The sequence below is a fragment of the Microcaecilia unicolor genome, chromosome 2, assembly GCF_901765095.1.
Source record: "Microcaecilia unicolor chromosome 2, aMicUni1.1, whole genome shotgun sequence".
Taxonomy (NCBI): Eukaryota; Metazoa; Chordata; class Amphibia; order Gymnophiona; family Siphonopidae; genus Microcaecilia; species Microcaecilia unicolor.
The window spans coordinates 322,087,382-322,104,015 of NC_044032.1; the positions used below are offsets into that span (position 1 = coordinate 322,087,382).

The 16,634-nt window shown below is 47.0% G+C and overlaps 1 protein-coding gene across 5 annotated transcripts in view; it reads left to right on the forward strand.

Moving 5' to 3' along the window:
- APTX (aprataxin) overlaps positions 1–16,634 on the forward strand; it is a 331,981-nt gene that overhangs the window by 81,947 nt on the left and 233,400 nt on the right. The gene's annotated exons all lie outside the window — the stretch shown is intronic.

Consider the following 16,634-nt stretch of genomic DNA (forward strand, 5'->3'; position numbering starts at 1 on the left):
ATAATCTACATTTTTTCTGTGTTATCTTTGTGTTTATATGTATGTGTGTATGCATGGATTTGCAAATTTGATGCAGAAGCTGAGTCTGCACTTCCTGTTCTTGGGTACATCAGAAACTAGATACACTGATGGTCAAGCTTCAAGTTTGCTTTTATATGCTGATCCACACACCAGTGCCAGCTGTTCACCAAGACCAGTTTTTCTGCTTTGTTGCTTGAGCAGATGTGGTACTACAAAGTTAGTGTACACACAGTTCATTGTTACTTCTGTTGAATATGAGGCTACTGGAGAGGAAGATTTTTCTCAACTGGTACTACATTTATTCCAGTTTGTTGAAAGTAAGAACGAGTGGATTTGTAATGTGGAACTTGAAGGAAGCAAATTCAGTGTCCAAAGCAATCATTTCTACTCTGGGTTTAAAATATCCAGAATGGAATTAAATGGCAAGCTAGTTTGATGGCCTAGCACAGTGCTTCTTAACCTTGGTGGGGACAGCCAGTGGCATGGCTTTGGATGGTCTCATGAGGCTCCTGTCATGGCTTTATCAAATGTTTCCCACTGTTGCTCCTCCTTCTCTGGCAGTATGTTGGAAACAGAAGGGGAGGGGGATGAACTTGGAACAGAAGGGCTGATGCAGAAAGATTGTGTTAGAGCCCTGTGCTGATGGTCGAGCACACAGCTTCTAACACAAACTTAACGAGAAAGTTTTGTCCGCCAATGCAGTAAGCTAATTGGATGCAAATTTGAAGCACACAGAACTTGTGCACTAATTAGGGTAAGCCTGCTGGACACATGTACACAAGGGTTCTGTTCTAAGGGCAGCTACCCATTGGAGCCGACTCTGTGGGTGCTGTGGGTGCTTGAGCACCCCCAATATTGGAAAAATGCCTTGCATGTGTCCAGGGAGGGAATATTTCCATTGGACTTAGCACCCCCAATAATTGTGAAAAGTTGGCTCCTATGCAGCTACCTAGAAGCTGTGTGCATGTCCAATCACATTTGTTTACTGGAATGTTATTCTCACAGCCTCGCAAAAATTTCTTGCACATAACATTTTTGCGATGCCAATATTTATGCACAGAACCATGTGCAGATATACATTTTTTGTCCTGCTTGGATGTGTGTGTAGAACTGTCACCACCTCCCATTTTGTCTTAGTCACAGGTACTGTTTTAGTTGCAGCAAAAAGAAAAAAAAAAGCTGAAATTAAATCTTCAGTACTAATCCTTCTACGTTACCTCGGAGTTGGCATCCAAATTCTAGTACATGCTTGCCCAAATATTTCTCTGCATTGGGGCCATAGCTATTAGTCTCATTACCGTTCTTTTTAATAATTGTCATATATACAGATTTGCTCAATATTATCTCTGTGTGAAACACTTCTCTGCATCATGCAACCATAAAATGACTTACAGATGTTTTTTTTAGCTGTGCACGTCCACCAATGCTAGCTTTCTGCTTCAGCCCCAGATAGAGCAAAGGTGAGATGGGTGTGACTGGAGCAGACACTGCAGAGCAAATAGTAGTACCTTTCTCTTCTGCAGAAGATAAGCATGGCTGCTGGGGAAGAAAGGCACCAAAATGTAGAAGATTGATGGAAAAGTAGGGTTACCGTATTTGCCCTAAGAAAAAAGAGGACACATACCCCGCCCCTCTGTCACACCCCGCCCCCCTATGCAAGACTTCAATGGAAGTCTCGCAAGGCTGCCGCTTGAACTGTTAGCAGCAATTTTGAAGCGGCACAGGGAGCAAGACAGTCTGTAGGTGTGCTGGGCAGGAAAGAGGGAGCTCTTTTCTGCCCTGAAGAGGTCACTAGACCACCAGGGCACCACAGTAAGGTAAAGGAGAGGAGGGGAGGATAGGACACCCTGAGGACCGCCCAGCTGTCTGCCCTCCAGCCTGCCCATTCATCCACAAATCTGGCAAACGGGCAGGCTGGCAAAACCCACCCAGATGCCTGGCCGTGTTTTCAAAAACTGGACATATGGGTGCTCATTTTTAAAGCACATAGACTTACAAAGTTCCATAGTAACATACATAACTTTGTAAGTCTATGTGCTTTGAAAATGAGCCTCATGGTAACCCTACCAGGGAGAGCCACGATTTTATGTCAGATTTCAAGTTTTTGAACAACTGTTTGCCCCCATTTGCATGGACAAAAAAAAACCCCACAAGAAAATGGAGGTAGACCAATAACGTTGAAACACAAGGGTTTGGCTTTAATTGACATCTAAAAGCACAACAAACAGTAATGTTTAACGCAGGATTCAATGAGTCCAAACAGAAATAACAATTGTGGCACCATTTAACCAACCATGGAATGGTGACTTTATGTTTCAACATTTTTATTAATGGATCAGTACATCATACACAGCCATTGCAGTAAGTATACAACAAAACATGTTGTCAGCCTCACGCTTCCAGCAAAGAATAATATATTTAAAAAAACAGTACTTCCACCAACGTTACCCCCTCTCTCCGACCCACCTCCGTTCCCCCCCCACGTCCTATCTAAATCCCCCCCCCCCACCTCCGTGTACCCTAGGACTTGTGCTCCGATAGCCCTAGGCTACCCCCCCTTCCCCTGGTGGAACTGTGTGTGCTTCAAGGGTACTCCCAGGGGCTCTCTTTAATAACATGTTACACCTTATTGAGAAGCAAACTGCGCCCTCTGGAACTCAGTGCCCGTAGATAGGGGTCCCAGGTCTGTGTGAACCACACTAAGCGCTTCGAGGACCCTCTGGCCTCGCTTGCCTCCCATGTTGCCAGCAGATGCACTTGATTCCTCCAGTGCCAATAAGCTGGCAGCTCCGGCACTGTCCAGTATTGTAAAATACTTTTACGCGCCACCAAGCTCATTTTACGGCTCAGGAGTCGAGCTGCCTTGGGTTGCATATGAAAGGCCCCTTGCGTGTCTAGTACAAAATGATCCCAGGTTCCTATCACAGGGGTCCCCAACAGCTGTGTCATAAACCTACTAATCTCCCCCCAGAAAGCCTTCACTCCTGGGCAATCTCAGAAAGCGTGAAACAGTGTATGAGGATAGTGGCCACATTTAACACAAGTAGCTCCCTGCAAGAAATCTGCGTGAGCGTGAGCATATATGCCCCGATATATATGCCTGCATAATGACCCTATACCCACTTCCCTGGAGCCTCTCGTCCAGACTAAGAGCTGGAATTCCCTGCAGTGTGGACCCAACATCCCATCTCGTTAATGGGGCCCCTGATTCCTGTTCCCATCTTCTTTTTTTTTTTTTTAATTATTTATTTATAATTTCAAATTTACAATTCAAGCCAAAAAACGCTTGTTTAGAAAAGCAGTTGGAATACAGTAATCTTTTACAATAGGAAAACAATATAATAAAGAAAACATGAATATCCATTCCTAAGCATCTTTATTTATATATTCCACTGCACAAGTCCACAAATGTGATTCAAGACTTACATATATGGAGAAAACAAGGAAATTACATCACTTAAATAAAAAAGAAAAAAAAAGAATGGAACCTGTGTAGCTACTAAAATTTCCTTCCTTCAGGACTTTTGAGTCTCTTGTCCAGTTCTCTTGGTAACTAGGAATTCAGTGAGATGCGTAGGTTCAAAGAATACGTATTTAGTTGCCTGATATCTAACTATACATTTACATGGATAGTGTAGGAAAAAGGAAGCTCCCAACTGTTGGACTCCAGGTCTATGCAAAAGAAATTGGCGCCTCCTTTTTTGGGTCTCTTGACACATCTGGGAATATCCTTACTTTCAATCCAAAAAAGTCTTTATTTCTATTTTTAAAGAAAAGTTTCATCATCCACCCCTTATCAGGTGCCAAAACTACAGTGGCTAACAATGTTGAGGAAATTACTTTTTCTGAGTCCGAAGACTCTAATATAGCTGACACATCCAAGGGGGGAATCTGAAGACTCATGTATTTCTCCTGGCTTTCCTGGTAGGTAATATACCTGTAGCAAAGGCGGAGTAGATTGTTCAGGGATTAAAAGTATGTCCTTCATATATTTCAACAACATTTCTTTTGGAGAAACTGTTTTAATCTTTAGAAAATTAATGAATCGAAGATTATTACTTCTCTGATTATTTTCAAGCGCTTCTATTTTTCTACGCATGTTTGTTAAATCTTTAACCATTATAACTTGAGTTTCTTGCATTTGTTTTCCTTTCTGATCTTGATTCATTATTTTCTCATTTATTTGTTTAACGTCCTCTGTAACTTTGGTCAGACTTTCAGTTAAAGTTTGAGTTTTTATTTCCAACTAGTAAAAAAGGCCCGTTTCCGTAACAAATGAAACGGGCGCTAGCATGTGGTTTGGGTTTTTTTTTTTTGTTTTTCCTGTTTGATATTAAGGGATATAAGTGTTTTCAAAAAAGACAATGTTTTTTTTTAAAAGTTGTATTTGTATTGTAATTGTTTCTAACATATTTAACATTTCATTGTAAACAATATGTTTTGTTACAATCAGATAAAAGGTTTATTTGTTGAGGTGCATAAATCTGTTTAACAAATGCATTAGAAGAGATTTTTACTCTTGAAAAGATAACATACAGATGTCCATGTGTAAATATCAGTTCTGTAAGGAGCATGCCAACTTTGTAAAATGTTTTTGTAATTATTTCTTACATTTGTAACATTTCCTTGTAAACAATATTTTTTGTATAAATTTTGTTACAATCAGGCAAAAGGTGTCCTTGTTGAGGTCCCTCAATCACTTTTACAATTGCATCACAAGAGTTCTTTACTCTTGAAAAGGCTACATACAGTTGTCCATGTGTAAATACTGGTTCTGGAAGGAAAATCCCAACTTTGTCAAAAGTTTGTCCTTGTGACTTGTTAATAGTCATTGCAAAGGCCAATTTGACAGGGAATTGTCTTCTACATAGTGTAAACTGTAGGTCTGTGTTTGATGGTGCAAGGTCAATACGTGGTATGAAAACAGTACTCCCAGCACTTGATCCAGTGAGTACTTGACTAATGATAAGGTTGTTTTTCAAGTCTTTGACTATTAGGCGAGTTCCATTACACAATCCTTTTTTGGTGTTTACATTTCTGAGTAGTATAATTATTGCACCAATTTTCAAATGTAGTTTATGTGGTGGCATCCCAGTAGGAGTTTGTTGATGAAGAAATTCCACAGGATATAAGTGTTGTTCTTCTTCTGTTGAGTCATTTATGGAATCCGTACTTAAGTAAGTTTTTGTGTTTCCTTTTAAAATATTTAAAACGTCGTCATTTATTTTGTCTGCATGTGTATTTTTTGGGCAAAGAATAGTCTTTTATGCAAAGTTTGCAACTGTGTCTGCAGTAATTTTGTTTCCAAAAACAGCTTCAACTATATCTGTGTAACAAATGTGCTGATCAGGTATTTCAATCATATCTTGGAAATAGTGGCGTAGCCAGACTGCCAATTTTGGATGGGCCTGAACCCAAAGTGGGTGGGCACCAAAGTTTCTCTCTACCCCCCTCCCCCAGCAAAATTTAGCCACGCTAATCAGATGCATTTGTCACACAGGGTAAAGTGCTGCTTTTCAGTGCATCAGATTTCAGAAAATTTAATAGCCTAACACCCTTTTCAGTGAGCTTTCAGAGGCCAAAACCTCCTGCCTCAGGTCAGTATAATGCTGTTACTGTATCCTCGCCTGACCTAAGGAAGGAAGTATTGGTCTCTGAAACTTCATTAACACAGGTACCATATTACTTTATCCTAAATTAAAAATAAAATTATTTTCCATATCATCATGCTGATCAGTCCATAGACTGGTGGGTTGTGTCCATCTACCAGCAGGTGGAGATAGAGAGCAAACCTTTTGCCTCCCTATATGTGGTCATGTGCTGCCGGAAACTCCTCAGTATGTTCTCTATCTCAGCAGGTGGTGGTCACACACAGCAGCAGCTCTGGCTAGGTCTCCAAGCCTAATTTTTAGGTTTTGTTGAGTACCTGGGGTTGAGGGCTCTTCTTGAGCAAGTGCAAACCTGGTGGTGCCAGGTCCCTCCTTTTCTCCCCCCTCCCGCTGGCTCCGTTTAAAAAAAAAAAAAAATTTGGACGTCCTTTAAGGGCGTTTATTTCAACGTTTAGTTCAACGTTTATTGCAGCTGCTCACTGGGACACCAGTTCGTTACGGCTCGGAGCGAGAAGCAGGTAATTTTACCGTTTTATAGCGGGCAGGGGGTTCCCCGTTCGGTCTCCACGTGGCTTATGGCGTCGGAGGGCGCGAAGATTCGCTCCCCGGACCCCGTGTGTTCGTCTAGCGGGGATGCGGGGGTTTCAAAGCCTGAATTGCCTTTGTTGAGCATCAGTTTGGAGTCCGGTCAGTGTCCCGGTTCTTCCTCCGGTGCGGCGGTTTTTCCCGCCATAAGCGCCCATCCCCCGCTGCTCGCCCACTCCATGTTGGCCGGCCACTCTGCTCGGACGGCTTCTTCTTGGGCCGCCCTTGAGCTGGGAGACGTTAATACTATGGTCACCCTTGATTCGGGTGACGGTAAGAAAGCGGCCAAAGTTAAGCGCCGTTCTTCCCGTGCGGCTCCTCGGAGTTTCGCGCCGGACGCCATTTTGGATGCGCAGCACGTTTCTCCCCCGCTCTTGCGAGCGCCGGTTGAGGGTGCGTCTAGGGCCGTGGCCCAAGCTGCAGAAGTGCACAGTTCGGGGGGGGGGGGGTTCTCCCCTGAGTTCATTTTGCTGCTGCATCAGGCTTTTCTTATGCAAAACGCTGCCCCTGCCCCCCTGTCTGATAAAGGGGTTGAGGCCTCCGGAAGCAAACGCCCTCGGGTGGATTTCCAGGCCCTAGAGGACTCTGTCTCCTCTGATGTAGATGAGGGCAGCGTATCTGAGTTCTCCCAACGGTCCTTTGGGGATTCCTTGGAGGAGACTGATTCCCGCGCGGATGGAGCGGATAACCCCTCTGCAGCGCGGATCTTTCGCTCAGAGGATTTGCCCAACCTGTTAGTGCAGGCCATGAGCATTTTGAAGATTTCCTCTCCGGAGGACGTCTCTCCCTCAGCCTCTGTTGGCTCCGCCATTATGCTGGGGACGAAGCGCCTGCCTAGAACCTTCCACGTGCATGAGGCCATGCGCACCTTGATTTCGACTCAATGGGATGTCCCAGAAGCGAGCCTCAAAGTGGCTAGGGCTATGTCCCGCCTCTATCCTCTGCCTGAAGGTGAACGGGAGGCCTTTCTTTGGCCTACAGTGGATTCTTTAATCACTGCGGTGACTAAGAAAACGGCGTTGCCGGTGGAAGGTGGCACGGCCCTAAAGGACGCCCAAGACAGAAGATTGGAGGCGGCCTTAAGGTCGTCCTGCGAGGCGGCTGCTTTAAGTTTGCAGGCCTCAGTTTGCGGCTCCTATGTGGCCAGGGCGTGCCTGACGATTGTGCAGCGGGCTTCCCCCTCGGATCCTTCCTTGAGGGCTGATTGGCCGGCCCTGGAATCGGGCTTGGCTTATTTGGCAGACTTGCTGTATGATGTCTTGAGAGCCTCAGCTAAAGGTATGGCTCAGACAGTCTGCGCGGCGTTGGCTTTGGCTGAAACATTGGTCTGCTGACCACGCCTCTTAAGTCTCGCCTGGCTAAGTTGCCTTTTAAAGGCAAGCTGCTCTTTGGGGTCGAGCTGGACAAAATTGTGACTGATCTCGGCACGTCTAAGGGCAAGAGGTTACCAGTGGTGCTCACCCCGGTTCCTCCAAAGGACGGTTTCAGGAAGCCCGTCGGTATCTCCCGGGCAAGTCGGGCTCCTCTGCCCCCTCTTCTTTCAAGAGGAACTTCTCCCCCAAGCAGCATTCCTTTCGCAGAGACCGCCGTCCCGGAGGTGCGTCTTCCGGTCCTCCCCCAGGGTCTCGTACCCAATGACGGGGCCCTGGTCCATGGCCCAGTGCAGATTGGAGGACGCCTGTCCTTGTTTCTGGGCGAGTGGACCAGGGTAACTTCAGACGCTTGGGTGCTGGAAGTCATCAGAGACGGCTACAAGCTGGAGTTCTGCCGACCCTTAAGAGACGGGTTTGTGCACTCTCCCTGCAAGTCTCCGGTCAAAGCTGTGGCAGTGCAGCAGACTTTGGACAATCTGATCCGCCTGGGTGCAGTCATTCCGGTGCCAGAAGATCAGCTTGGCAAGGGACGTTACTCCATTTACTTTGTGGTACCAAAGAAAGGAGGTTCTGTACGGCCTATCCTCGACCTCAAAGGGGTCAGTCGGGCCTTGAAAGTTCGGCACTTCCGAATGGAGACTCTCCACTCTGTTATAGCGGCAGTGAAGGCAGGGGAGTTCCTGGCATCCTTGGACATCAAGGAAGCTTACTTGCATATTCCCATCGGCCTCCTCATCAAAGCTTTCTGCGTTTTGCAGTCCTGGGCCGACACTTCCAGTTCAGAGCCCTCCCGTTCGGGTTGGCTACTGCTCCGCGGACCTTCTCCAAAGTAATGGTGGTCATCGCGGCCTTCCTACGCAAGGAAGGAGTACAAGTCCATCCTTATCTGGACGACTGGTTGATCCGAGCCCCCTCTTATGCAGAGTGCGGCAGGGCTGTAGACTGGGTGATTGTTCTTTTGAGCTCCCTGGGGTGGATCATCAACTGGGAGAAAAGCCAGCTGCGCCCGACTCAGTCCCTGGAATATCTGGGAGTTCGTTTCGACACCCAAGTGGGCAGAGTGTTCCTGCCGGACAATCGGATTCTCAAGCTTCAGGCTCAGGTGGACCAGTTCCTAGTAGCCTCTCCTCTTTGGGCTTGGGACTATGTGCAGCTGTTGGGCTCTATGACGGCCACGATGGAAGTAGTGCTCTGGGCCAGAGCTCATATGAGACCACTACAACTCTCTCTGCTGCAGCGCTGGACTCCAGTGTCGGAGGATTACGCTGTGCGCCTTCCCTTGGACCCAGCGGTGCGCAAGGCGCTGAGCTGGTGGCTGAGGACAGACAAGTTGTCCGCAGGGATGCCTCTTCTGACCTCGGAGTGGGTTGTCGTCACGACGGACGCCTCTTTGACGGGCTGGGGAGCCCACTGCTTGGGAAGGACAGCGCAGGGGCTCTGGTCTCCTGCAGAGGTAAAGTGGTCTATCAACCTCCTGTAACTCAGAGCCATTCGGTTGGCGCTTTTGGAGTTTCTCCCGGTACTGGCGTTGAAGCCAGTACGGGTCCTGTCGGACAATGCCACGGCTGTGGCCTATGTCAATCGCCAGGGAGGTACCAAGAGCGCCCCTCTAGCCAAGGAGGCCATGAATTTATGCCAGTGGGCGGAAGCAAACCTGGAACAGCTGTCGGCGGCCCACATTGCCGGAGTCATGAAGGTCAAGGCGGACTTTCTCAGTCGCCATACCTTGGATCCCGGAGAGTGGCAGCTATCGGCTCAGGCGTTCTTGGACATCACGAAGCGCTGGGGCCAGCCGAGCCTAGATCTGTTGGCGTCATCGGCCAATTGCCAAGTGCCGCGCTTTTTCAGCAGAGGACGGGACCCTCGATCTCTGGGAGTAGATGCTCTTCTCCAACAGTGGCCGACACAGGAGCTTCTCTATGTGTTCCCGCCCTGGCCCATGTTGGGCAGGGTGCTAGACCGGGTGGCAAAGCATCCGGGCCGGGTAATCCTGGTGGGTCCGGACTGGCCCAGACATCCCTGGTATGCGGACTTGATCAGGCTCTTAGTGGACGGCCCTCTGCGACTGCCAGCAGAGCAGGGCCTGTTGCATCAGGGTCCCATGGTGATGGAGGATCCCTCCCCCTTTGGTCTTACGGCCTGGCTATTGAGCGGCAGCGTCTGAGGAAGAAGGGCTTCTCAGACAAGGTCATCGCCACTATGCTGAGAGCGAGGAAGCGCTCTACTTCTACTGCTTATGCCAGGGTTGTGGGTGTAATTCTCTAAGTGCTGAGTCCTGCGGATGGAGCTTTGATATTGACATACTGAGGAGTTTCCGGCAGCACATGACCACATATAGGGAGGCAAAAGGTTTGCTCTCTATCTCCACCTGCTGGTAGATGGACACAACCCACCAGTCTATGGATTGATCAGCTATGATTAATGGAAAGAAAATTATCAGGTATGATACATAATTTTACCTTCTTTACCTTTCTTGTATGGCCATTTACTTTTTCTCATTGTGTCGCTCCCAGTCTCTAGATTCTGCTTTCCTTCATATTCGCTTAACTCTTTTGCCAGGTTTCTTCAATATTTTTCTGCCTCTCTCTCTGTCCTGATTTAATTCATTCTTACTATCCATTCTTTAATTTCCTTCATCTACTTATGGCTTTTCATCTTTTTCTCACCCTTGTTCTCCCCATGCCCCTTCTTCTTATTCTCCAGTCTTTCACTACTCCCCTTTTCCATCCAGCAGCTCTCCTCTTTCTCTCCCCATCCTTCCAGTCTCTCTCCCCATCCTTCCAGTAGTCTCCCCTCTTTCTTTCTGCATCCTTCTGTCCAGTGTCACCTCATTCTCCCTACCCTTCCATCCAGCGTCTTCTCTCTTTCTCTCCCCACCCTTCCATCCATCTACCCTCTCTCCTGATCCTTCCATCTAATGTCTCTCTCTCCCTCTTTCTAACCAGTGTCTCTCTATCTCTGTACCCTTTTCTGTTCAGTGTCCCTTCTCTCGCCACATCCTTCCAGTCTCTCCCCTTTCTCTCTGCATCCTTTCATCCATCTCCCTTTTTCTCTCCCCATCCTTCCATCCAGAGTCTCTCTCCCCATCCATCCGTTTTCCCTCTTTCTCTCCCCATCCTTCCATCTGTTTTCCCTCTTTTCTCCCCATCCTTCCATCTGTGTTTCCTCTTTTCTCCCCATCCTTCCATCTGTTTTCCCTCTTTTCTCCCCATCCTTCCATCTGTCCCCTTTTTCCCCTTTTCGTTCCTCTCCCCTCCTTTCCATCTGTTTTCCCTCTTTCTCCCCATCCTTCCATGTTTTCCCTCTTTTCTCCCCATCCTTCCTTCCATGTTTTCCCTCTTTCTCCCCATCCTTCCATCTGTTTTCCCTCTTTCTCCCCATCCTTCCATCTGTTTTCCCTCTTTTCTCTCCATCCTTCCATCTGTTTTCCCTCCTTCTCTTTTCCTCGAGGCCCGCCCTGCATGCCAGCGCCAGCCCCAGCTCCCATTGCCGGCCACTGCTGCTTTTCCTGTTGAGCAGCAGGGCCGGCGCTACAAAAAGAAGAAGCGCTAACGCTAAGGACGAAAATGTTAAAAAAAAAAAAGCGCGCAGCAGGCACTGTCTAGGCAGCCTTGAGGCATTGGCTGCTGGCTCGCAGGCTCCTCCCGTCTCCTACGTCACTGCCCCTGGAGCGACGCAGGGGCATAAGTACATAAGTACATAAGTAATGCCATACTGGGAAAAGACCAAGGGTCCATCGAGCCCAGCATCCTGTCCACGACAGCGGCCAATCCAGGCCAAGGGCACCTGGCAAGCTTCCCAAACGTACAAACATTCTATACATGTTATTCCTGGAATTTTGGTTTTTTCCAAGTCCGTTTAGTAGCGGTTTATGGACTTGTCCTTTAGGAAACCGTCCAACCCCTTTTTAAACTCTGTTAAGCTAACTGTCTTCACCACTTTCTCCGGCAACGAATTCCAGAGTTTAATTACACGTTGGGTGAAGAAAAATTTTCTCCGATTTGTTTTAAATTTACTACACTGTAGTTTCATCGCATGCCCCCTAGTCCTAGTATTTTTGGAAAGCGTGAACAGAAGCTTCACATCCACCTGTTCCACTCCACTCATTATTTTATATACCTCTATCATGTCTCCCCTCAGCCGTCTCTTCTCCAAGCTGTATAGCCCTAGCCTCCTAGTCTTTCTTCATAGGGAAGTCGTCCCATCCCCGCTATCATTTTAGTCGCCCTTCGCTGCACCTTTTCCAATTCTACTATATCTTTCTTGAGATGCGGCAACCAGAATTGAACACAATACTCAAGGTGCGGTCGCACCATGGAGCGATACAACGGCATTATAACATCCTCACACCTGTTTTCCATACCTTTCCTAATAATACCCAGCATTCTATTCGCTTTCTTAGCCGCAGCAGCACACTGAGCAGAAGGTTTCAGTGTGTTATCGACGACGACACCCAGATCCCTTTCTTGGTCCGTAACTCCTAACGTGGAACCTTGCATGACGTAGCTATAATTCGGGTTCTTTTTTCCCACATGCATCACCTTGCACTTGCTCACATTAAACATCATCTGCCATTTAGCCGCCCTGTCTCCCAGTCTCGTAAGGTCCTCTTGTAATTTTTCACAATCCTGTCGTGATTTAACGACTTTGAATAACTTTGTGTCATCAGCAAATTTAATTACCTCGCTAGTTACTCCCATCTCTAAATCATTTATAAATATATTAAAAAGCAGCGGTCCTAGCACGGACCCCTGAGGAACCCCACTAACTACCCTTCTCCATTGTGAATACTGCCCATTTAACCCCACTCTCTGTTTCCTATCCTTCAACCAGTTTTTAATCCACAATAGGACATTTCCTCCTATCCCATGACCCTCCAATTTCCTCTGTAGCCTTTCATGAGGTACCTTGTCAAACGCCTTTTGAAAATCCAGATACACAATATCAACCGACTCCCCTTTGTCCACATGTTTGTTCACTCCTTCAAAGAATTGAAGTAAATTGGTCAGACAAGATTTCCCCACACAAAAGCCATGCTGACTTGGTCTCAGTAATCCACGTCCTCGGATGTGCTCTGTAATTTTGTTTTTAATAATAGCCTCTACCATTTTCCCAGGCACCGACGTCAGACTCACCGGTCTATAATTTCCCGGATCTCCCCTGGAGCCTTTTTAAAAAATGGGCGTTACATTGTCCACCCTCCAATCTTCCGGTACCACGCTCGATTTTAAGGATAAGTTGCATATCACTAGCAGTAGCTCCGCAAGCTCGTTTTTCAGTTCTATCAGTACTCTAGGATGAATACCATCCGGTCCAGGAGATTTGCTACTGTTCAGTTTGCCGAACTGCCCCATTACGTCCTCCAGGTTTACCGTGAAGTCAGTAAGTTTCTCCGACTCGTCTGCTTGAAATACCATTTCCGACACCGGTATCCCACCCAAATCTTCCTCGGTGAAGACTGAAGCAAAGAATTCATTCAGTCTCTCCGCTACGTCTTTGTCTTCCTTGATCGCCCCTTTTACCCCTCGGTCATCCAGCGGCCCAACCGATTCTTTTGCCGGCTTCCTGCTTTTAATATACCGAAAAAATTTTTTACTATGTTTTTTTGCCTCTAATGCTATCTTTTTTTCATACTCCCTCTTGGCCTTCTTAATCTGCGCCTTGCATTTGCTTTGACACTCCTTATGCTGTTTCTTGTTATTTTCAGACGGTTCCTTCTTCCATTTTCTGAAGGCGTTTCTTTTAGCCCTAATAGCTTCCTTCACCTCACTTTTCAACCAGGCCCGGGTGTCTTTTGGACTTCCGTCTTTCTTTTCTAATTTGCGGAATATGTATGGCCTGGGCCTCCAGGATGGTATTTTTGAACAGCGTCCACGCCTGTTGTACAGTTTTTACTCTCTCAGTTGCCCCCCTAAGTTTTTTTTTTACCGTTCTTCTCATTTTATCATAGTCTCCTTTTTTAAAGTTAAACGCTAACGTATTTGACTTTCTGTGTACAGTTACTTCAAGGTCGATGTCAAAACTGATCATATTATGGTCACTGTTATCAAGTGGCCCCAGTACCATAACGTCCCTCACCAGATCATGCGCTCCACTAAGGACCAAGTCTAGAATTTTTCCTTCTCTCGTCGGCTCCTGCACCAGTTGCTCCATAAAGCTGTCCTTGATTTCATCAAGGAATTGTATCTCTGTAGCGTGTCCCGATGTTACATTTACCCAGTCTATATTTGGATAATTGAAGTCACCCATTATTATCACATTGCCCATTTTGTTCACGTCTCTGATTTCTTTTATCATTTCTGTGTCTACCTGCTCATCCTGGCGAGGCGGACGGTAGTACACTCCTATCACCATTTTTTTCCCTTTTATACATGGAATTTCAACCCACAGTGATTCAAAGGTGTGATTTGTGTCCTGCTGAATTTGTAATCTATCTGAGTCAAGGCTCTCGTTAATATACAATGCTACCCCTCCACCAGTCCGGTCTACCCTATCATTACGATATACTTTGTACCCCGGTATGACAGTGTCCCACTGGTTATCCTCCTTCCACCAGGTCTCAGTAATGCCTATTATATCCAATTTTTCATTTAGTGCAATATATTCCAACTCTCCCATCTTATTTCTTAGACTCCTAGCATTTGCATATAGACATTTCAGAGTATGTTTGTTGTTCTTATTTGCATGATGCTTAGTACCTGACACTATTGATTTGACATCTTTTGTCTGATCTTTAGTTGTATTTAAGGGCACCTGGCCTACCACGGTCTGTTGTGTAATCTCACTATCCAGAAACCCTATCTTCCCTGTTTGTGAGGTATCTTTGCAAGATACCTTTTCCCGAACCATGCGCTTTTGAGCGACTGTCGGCCTTCCCCCCATTTCTAGTTTAAAAGCTGCTCTATCTCCTTTTTAAATGCCGACGCCAGCAGCCTGGTCCCACCCTGGTTAAGGTGGAGCCCATCCTTTCGGAATAGGCTCCCCCTTCCCCAGAATGTTGCCCAGTTCCTAACAAATCTAAAACCCTCCTCCCTGCACCATCGTCTCATCCACGCATTGAGACTCTGGAGCTCTGCCTGTCTCTTGGGCCCTGCACGTGGAACAGGTAGCATTTCAGAAAATGCTACCCTAGAGGATCTGGATTTGAGCTTTCTACCTAAGAGCCTAAATTTGGTTTCCAGAACCTCTCTCCCACATTTTCCTATGTCATTGGTACCCACATGTACCAAGACAGCAGACTCCTTTCCAGCACTATGTAAAATCCTATCTAGGTGACGAGTGAGGTCCGCCACCTTCGCACCAGGCAGGCAAGTCACCAGGCGATCCTCACGTCCACCAGCCACCCAGCTATCTATATGCCTAATGATCGAATCACCAACTACAACAGCTGTCCTAACCTTTCCCTCCCGGGCAGCACTTGGAGACATATCCTCAGTGCGAGAGGATAGTACATCCCCTGGTGGGCAGGTCCTGGCTACAGGAGTACTTCCTACTTCACCAGGGTGATGCTCTCCTTCTAGGAGACCTCCCTCCTCCAAGGTAGCACAAGGGCTACTAGACTGGAGGTGGGACCTCTCTACAACATCCCTGTAGGTCTCCTCTATGTACCTCTCTGTCTCCCTCAGCTCCACCAAGTCTGCTACTCTAGCCTCAAGAGAACGGACATGTTATCTAAGAACTAGGAGCTCTTTGCATCGGGCGCAAACATATGACATCTCACCAACTGGGAGATAATCATACATGTGACACTCAATGCAGTAACGTAAGAGACGGGAGGAGCCTGCGAGACAGCAGCCAATGCCTCATGGCTGCCTAGACAGTGCCTGCCGGTGCCGCGCTTTTTTTTTTTTTTTAACATTTTTTGTCCTTAGCGTTAGCGCTTCTTCTTTTTGTAGCGCCGGCCCTGCTGCTCAACAGGAAAAGCAGCAGTGGCCGGCAATGGGAGCTGGAAACCATGTGGACATGGCAGATTCCCATTAGCTAAATCCATTACTACTACTACTATTTAACATTTCTAGAGCGCTACAAAGTGTACGCAGCGCTGTACAAACACAGAAGAAAGACAGTCCCTGCTCAAAGAGCTTACAATCTAATAGACAAAAAGTAAAGCATTTAAATTTAAAATATTTAAGCAGTCAAGCACAAGAGAACAGTCACAGAAGGACAGAAGATGTTGAAGGGTGGTCAGTGTGATTAGGTGTTGTTGTACTGTGGATCTGTACAGCGTACATTGTTGTGTAATTTAAGTATGTTAAATTGTTTCCATAGTTTATTAAATTTAATGCTTGATTCAATAATGTGTGCTTGAGTAGCATGTGGTACGACTGGTAGAGTTTGTCTGAAATCTCCACCTAGTAGAAGAACTTTTCCCCCAAATGGTTTGTCATTCTTCATGATGTCTTTGAGTAGTGTTTCTCCGAGGACAAGCAGGCTGCTTGTTCTCACTGATGGGTGACGTCCGCGGCAGCCCCTCCAATCGGAACACTTTCTAGCAAAGTCCTTTGCTAGTCCTCGCGCGCAGATGCGCACCGCGCATGCGCAGCCGTCTTCCCGCCCGAACCGGCTCGTGCCGGCCAATCTTCTTTTGTCCGCGCTCGGTACGGTCGTGTTTCGCCGTTCGCGCCCCGAAAGTTGACCTCGCGCGTCGTTTTTCGACTTCGCTTTAAAAAAAAAAAAAAAAAAAAGAGTGTCGGAAGGAGACCTTTTCGGTCTGCTCCCTTCCTGTACTTCTAGTTTTGCCCCGGTAAGTTTTCTTTCGTCGTCGGGGTAGGCCCTATTTAGGCCTCGGTTCGAAGTTTTCTTCCCCCTATTTTTGTGGTGCCATTTTCGCATCCAAGTGTCAGTGCCGGGCGACCTGCCAGTCGGAGGGAGGTTGAAAGCTTTTAACCAAAGGTGGCCTCTCATAATCTCCGATCAGTGGGTTCTCCAAATAGTCCGGCAAGGATACACCCTCAATTTGGCCTCAATCGGCCCTCTGCATCGGGGCGACATCGGAGGGCTGCGTCGGCGTCGGTGGTATCGAGACCTCCTCGTCTGCTGATGTCGT